Source organism: Lupinus angustifolius, chromosome LG02 (genome assembly GCF_001865875.1).
Source record: "Lupinus angustifolius cultivar Tanjil chromosome LG02, LupAngTanjil_v1.0, whole genome shotgun sequence".
Classification (NCBI taxonomy): Eukaryota; Viridiplantae; Streptophyta; class Magnoliopsida; order Fabales; family Fabaceae; genus Lupinus; species Lupinus angustifolius.
Window position 1 is genome coordinate 11,044,740 of NC_032010.1, and position 7,728 is coordinate 11,052,467.

General features: G+C 29.6%; 1 pseudogene; it reads left to right on the forward strand.

Moving 5' to 3' along the window:
* Positions 5,387 to 7,728, forward strand: part of LOC109326804 — a 9,025-nt pseudogene continuing 6,683 nt past the window's right edge.

Below are 7,728 nucleotides of genomic sequence, written 5' to 3' on the forward strand. Positions count from 1 at the left end.
TTAGCTTGAGAGTGTCATAGAGGATATTTATATCGTCACACAATTATCCTATATAGTCTACTTATATTTATTTTGTTTGAGTTTATCTTCTTAGTTATTATTTAGATCATTATTGTTTTATTATTTTAAATAGGGTTTAACTATATAATATATTATTTAAACTAACTAACCAATCTTTACTATCATAATTTTCTACATACAAACATAATAAAGTTAAAAAATATGTATAGTTTATCGATAAAAATAACAAATAAATTAGTAGAGAGAAAAACAATAACCATATGATTAGGGGTGAGCAAGACCTGACCCGACCCATAGATCTGTCTTAATCAACCTGACGACTTAGGGACCGGCCTGACCCATCCAAATACAAAAAAAGACAAACGAGATTAAAGGGAACAGACCTGTCGTCAAAAAGGATTGGTTCAGGTCTATGTCTAGGCCACCCGACTCGTCCTTATAGTTATATATCAAGAATAGTTGAATAAGTATCTATCAATACACATTATGTTAATCTCACATAACTCAAATACCTACAAGCCCATGAATCTCGATTGATAGAATATCAATTAATTTTTAGTTTTGCGCACTTTGTGTGAACTCTAACTTAAGTTTCATTTGTCAGTTAATAGCTAGTTATTATATTCGTTTTTGTGTGAACTTTTGAGTATTGACATGTTATTGTCCTTTCAGTTCTCATGTGTTTTTTATCATTTACAATAATATTCCAGCTTATATTGACACTTGATAGTTTAAATTGTTCTGAAATTTTCAATATCTCCTATAATTTTCAGTCACGTGATTGTGATAATTTTTAGTTTGAAGGATGCAATTTACAGTTGTAGTTTATATGTTGATGTATGTGGGATGCAGGTTTTAGTTGAGTTTATATATACATTGTGATAATTTTGATTGTGCATGGTTAAAGATTTGAGAAAAAATTTACATTTGTCATTTTGTCCTTTTCCAACACGGACTCGTCCCTATCTTGATACGTCTTATTTTGGACATGTCTCTTACGCATCTCATCCTAGGGATGGATTCAAGTTCAAAAATTGACCCGATTAATATTTATGGACGGGTGAAAAACATACTTAACCTATTCCACGCTCACCCCTACATACGATAAAGTGGAGAGACAAAAACCACAACCGTGTAACACTAAAACAATAAAGAACATTCTTAATTAAAAACAATTTTTCTCACTTTCCTTACATGACAAATAAAAATAACTATTATGTTACTAAATCTTTAGAATACCAACAAGGCATTGGTCTAATAGTAGAAGACCTTGCTAGATCCCTCATGAACTTAAAAGAAATTAGTTTCTTATTATAAAGTGAGTGAATACTTTTAGTAATACCAAAAAATTATATAGAATACTTTCCTATGAAGTACACCAAAGGAACTCCGTCAAATTTAATAAATTTAAACAAAAATATATAGTTTATTGATAAAATAATAATAATAATGTGACTTTTGAGATAAAACAATAACCATATCCATACTACTATATATAACTCATATAAAATTAATAATTATTATATGAAGGTTAATTAGGCAATTAGATACTCATAATTTTTATATACAAACTTTGCTCTTGGTGCCAATTTATGCAAATTAAAATAATGGTCATTCCTTTGTAACTCATATAACTCACCTAATTATTCATTTGGTAATGAGCATTAATAATACACATTGATATTCAAATTAAAATTATGATCACATATTTTATAGTCAACTATTCCTTTATTTTAGCAAATTAAACTTATGGTGAAATTGCGAGTTTGGAAAATTTGATAATGCATATTGATAATATTTATCATTTTTAGCTCTGCTAATTATTCCTTTCTCATTCCTTCCCTATATAAATAGAGGTATACCATATACAAATGCATACTTTTGCACACCCTGAATTATTTCAAAAATTACACATACCATATATAAGATTCAATTTTTATTTGCGTAATAAAAAGTAAATAATCATTATTGTATTAAATTATTTTATAATATTGTGGATATAGAACTTAAAAACTCCACGATCATTTTTCTAAAACAAATACTGATTTGTTTTCTAATTTTGATATTATTTTTAGGTACTAACAATGGTATTTCCTCAACTTTTTGGATAGGAAACTAATCCCTTTCAGGGTTCATGACTACCTCTTCCAACAAATGGCGTTCATAGGAATCAAACCATCGACATTAGAGATCGAGCGTGACCTTACACCACTAGATCAACGCTTTGTTAGTTCTCTAGTTTTGATATAGCAAAACTAATTGAATTTGTAAAGTTTATACCTCATTTTTGTTCCACTGATTTAGTGATGCTTGATAATCAACTTGAAACTTACATCATTGATATGCATAACACTATTGAATGAAGGGAAACAATAATTTTTCAAGTAAGTTGATTGAAAGTGTATAACACATTTTTACTCATTAGTTTATCTTTTTATTAATTTAGCATAGATTTTACCTTTTGCGAGAAAAATTGTAGAAAAAGTATTTTCAACTTGAATATTGTGAAAAACAGATCATGCAATCGAATGAGATATACATGAATAAATGATTGTCTTGTGACTTATATTGAACAATAAATGTTCAATAACATTAACAACAAGTTGATCATTAAATAATTTCAAAATATGAAATCAGCACATAGCTCTCTGAAATTTAAATCTCTCATTAATTGATAATGGACATTTTCTTTGCCTCTTATTATTTTTCTCCTTACTTTCTATTTACATGTGTTATTATCATACCTTTTACTTTTCTGAATAATTTAAGTTATTTTCTTTTTGCAGATTTCTTACTTTTAGAAGAACTTTACGTAATAAAATAAGTTTAATATTCCAATTATATATTACTTTTATATATTTACAAAATTGTACATTTTTTTCTCCATTCTGAGTTTTTTATTTTAACTGTCTTAGATAATGTTTTGTACCTTTTGATTTTTTGAATGATTTATTTGTCCTTTTTCTTTAGCATGTCTTGATGCGGATAAAATTGTTAGCTTATGAAAATTAAATTTATGTGTTACTTTATGAATTTATCAATTTTACTCTATTATTGTCTTACCCCTTGATGCCTTTATTTTCCCTTCCAGAGATTATCACCAAGCTTATGTTGATCCAACTTTTTTAGATAAATATCTTCTAAACAATAGGTCAACACACTAGTGATGATAAAGCAGGGAGAGAAGACTATTTTTTATACTTTTCTTACATGACAGTTAATAAATCTGTTCCCCACTTTCATCTAAATTACACCAGAGAAGCTTAGTAAACTTAATAAAATTAGAAAATATATAGTTTATTGATCAAAATAATAAAATAAGTGAGTGGAGAGAAAAAACAATAACTATATGATAAAGTGGATTGACGAAACCACAGTTATATAACAGCAAATTAACTAACAACATTCTTAATTAATTTTTTTTACTTTCTTCTGATGACACATAAAAATAACAATTATAATAATCAAATTGTAGACTACTTTTATCTGAAGTTCTAGAAGATATATTTTATTTATTAATATTTCTAACAAATAAATAAGTGTTGTATCTATCTAGTAACCATGAATTCTTGTATATAATCAATTTGTTCATATGTATTATTTTAGTGTAAGAGCCAATAATAATTAAGAAAAATTAATAAGAATATATGGCTTAATAATGTAAGAGTTTGTTATAATATTATTGTATTATCTAACTTCTATGTTTAAATATTATTGGTCATCTTAAATCTAATGAGTATAAATGAAACATGAATAATATATTATATTTTATATAAATATTATGGTACATAAATATTATAGTCAATAATTAATACATAAATCAATATGTTAGTATCGTATCGGCCATTAAACTGGTTAGAGTATTGATATAGTGGTATAGCAGTTCAATCAGTTGTTTACTAATTAAACCGCATACCGACGAAATTATATATATTATATAATATATATATATATATATATATATATATTAACATTGAAAAATCAATAAAAAATCAATAATACTTTTGCTTTCATTACAAAATTAATTTTAAATAAAAATTGGTTGGTATGACCTGCACGGTTCAATTGAAAAGTAGTCAGTATGTCCGATTTCGACCAACTTTGATCATTTTTGACTGATAAGATTGCAGGACTGATATAATTGTTGTACCGTACAGGTATTAAGACCGGTTTAGTGTTAAATCGGTCGGCATGAACCGTTTTTTACAACACTGATATAAATAATTAGAAGAGCATTACCCATACTCGCTCGTACCCGTACGGGTAACCGTGTGCGGGTATTCGCGGGTATTTCTGGGTACCCGCGAGTACAACGGGTACCCGCAGGTTTCCTATATTATAAATGAATATTTAGTTTTTTACTTTTATTATGTTTCAAATGAGATGAAACTTAATTATTTTTGTACATTTTGATTGAATATTTGGCAAAAATGCTAATTTTATTGGTGTTTTCTATTTGTGTGATTTTTTGTTCTCATTTCCGTAACAAAAATTATACATTTTCTTTGTAAAGCGTGTGTGTTTCTACACATGTAATAATATTTTTAGGGTGTTTCACCACCAAACTCAATAAAATATGTAAACAAAGTATAAAGAGAAAAAATGTACATAGTATAATAAATGTTAGAATAATGTACTTTTTATTTTAATTAAATATAATATATTAATCATATAAATAATGGGTAGCTACGAGCACGGGTACCATAATATCCGTATCCACCCGTATGTACTACGCGTATTTTTAAAAACTCATTTATAATATCCGTGGTACCCGTTTGTGACTTATACCCGTGCTCGTATGGGTTTTACCCACAAGTACCCACGGATATGAGTTTTTTTGCCACCCTGCAAATAATAGATAATAGGATAATCAATGTTTCAAATTGATGACCACATCACATTATATGACCGCAATATTGCCGTTGTGGTAAGTGTCACAATTGAGGTGTGATACTGAACCACAGTGATATCACCGCAACAGACCACAACAAAACTGCATTTAGACCGCATCAGGCTAAAACATAATGCATCAGGCAGCATACCATATGGCTGTTAAAAATATATTTTTACTCACAAAATAATTCACACCATAATAGCCACAATTTACATTTTAATGATCACAACAATAATCACAGTGACCACCACTTCAATCACGCCCACAGTTTAAAAGAAATAATATTCCATGTGCATAAATATTAACCTCTAAGTAACTTCAAGACATTAGAAAAACCTTCCCCTTAGAGGTTGGCAATTGTAATCTGCATTATTGAACCTGCCACAAACTTTGTTTTGTGCATATAAATAAATCATCAATATTCCCGAGCCCAGCTTTATTTATTGATATACAACTCAATTCTGCATAACCATGGAAGATGACAGCAATTACAGTACCTTGGAAATCCAAAATGTTAACCCCACCAAAAAACTCAAGGGTGGCTGGAATGCTGCCCTGTTCATCATTTGTAAGTACTCCTATCTATTAATTTTCTCCGGGTCTATTTGCGATTTATTTGAAGGAAAAGGAAACAAAGACTTAAAAGTTATTTCTCAAGTATATTTCATGTCTTCAAATTCTACTCATTGCCTGCAAAAACCAAGTCGTAAACAGACTTTATAGTACTCTTTTGTTGCTAATTTTACCATTTTTTTGTTGCAGTTATGGAATTTGCAGAGCGATTTGCATTTATAGGATTGGCTGGGAATTTGGTGACATACCTGACAAAAGAGCTTCACGAGCCAGTGACTGAAGCCGTGAAGCCGTACAGAATGTCAACACTTGGAATGGTTTTACCGCCCTTTTCTATTTCGTGGGTGCCATCATCGCTGATTCTTATCTTGGTCGATTCAAGTCCATCATTGTGTCCTCCTTCCTTTTTCTATTGGTATCTCATTCTCTTCTCTATTTTAACTATTCTTGTAAAAGAGAAAAAAAATGGGTATAAGAGTTCTATATATTATCATTACATGATCTATTATTTAGATGATGTAAGAATTCTTTAATCATCATTATTGTAAATAGGAATACTAATGAATAATGATATAATAATTATGTATAAATTTTTATACTCATATTGCATGGATATTATATTCCTTCAAAAATGTAATGTTTTTTCATCCTCATATTATATTCCTTCCTTTTTCTATTGGTATCTCATTCTCTTCTCTATTTTAACTATTCTTGTAAAAGAGAAAAAAATGGGTATAAGAGTTATATACATTACCATTACATGATCTATTATTTAGATGATGTAAGAATTCTTTAATCATCATTATTGTAATTAGGAATACTAATGAATAATGATATAACAATTATGTATAAATTTTTATTATCATATTGCATGGATATTATATTCCTTCAAAAATGTAATGTTTTTTCATCCTCATCACTTGGTTGATGCCTGAATTAGTTGGTTTTTGTGATGCAACAATTTCTCATATAACTTGAGGTTTCTTTATACTTATTATATTCAATTTTAAATTGTGGTTATAGCTATGATTGTGATGGTAGTCATTGTGACTGTAGTGTTGGAGAATTTCTCCATCTATAATCCTTAGATTGAATGCGGAAATCCTTATGACCATGACTTTGTTCCTATATACTAATGTTTATGCTCATACATAAACCCAAATGGAATAACCATAGTCCAGACCGAAGAAACCCCAAATGATTTCATGGTGAAGAAGAAGAACATACCTTGATTAGCCATTTGGTATCTCGAAGGTATGAGGGTGTGATGATCATCCGTATGTATCAATTCTAAGACGTCTGAAGCTCTATATGCACCATATTTCGATTGTTTGGTCTATTTTCCTTTTATGCATTTAACGCAAACACTAAGGTTTGTGAAGTCAATGGAATCCAAAATCCCATCTGACACAAGACGCTCAATTCTCTTTTGAGAAATGTGACCTAGGCGCTTGTGCCATAATGCACCTGAATTATTATTTTCAATTTTACGCTTAGTACCACGTGATTCCACATTCAGGGTTTCGCTATAATCAGTTATGATATTCAGCATATAAAGGTTGTCATTCAACATAAGTGAACCAGTTCCAATAACATTTGAATTTAAAGACAATTGAACCGAATTGTTTCCAAATGAACAACAATAACCAAATTTGTCCAAATAAGAAACATAAATTAAATTCCGTCTAAAAGACGGTACAACAAAAATGTCTTTCAAATCCAAATAGAAACTAGTACACAATAACAATCTAAAATCCCCTATAGCTTCCACTTCTACCGATTTTCCATCGCCATCGTAGATGTATCTTTCAACATAATTAGGTTTTCGGTAGCTCAGGCAACCCTGCATTGAAACACTGATGTTAGAAGTTGAACCGGAGTCTAACCACCAGGTGTTTCCAGGCACTGAAGTTAAATTGACCTCAGAACAGACCAAAGTAAGAAATGTACCTTTCTTAGCACGTCAGGCATGATACTTTACACATTTATTCTTTTGATGTCCAGTTCCTTTGCAAAAGTAACATACATCATCCTGCTTCTATTTCTTTTGCACTGGACCCTTAGCAGCTTCATTCTTGGGCTCTGAAATGATTTTCCTTTTGCCCTTGTCTTTAGAGGTAGTAACATAATGGGCACTTTCAATCCTTTCTCGCTTCAGTCTTTCCTCTTCTTGCACAGAAAATGAAATAAGCTCATTTAAATTCCATTTCTCCCTTTGACAGTTATAAGATATCTTAAAC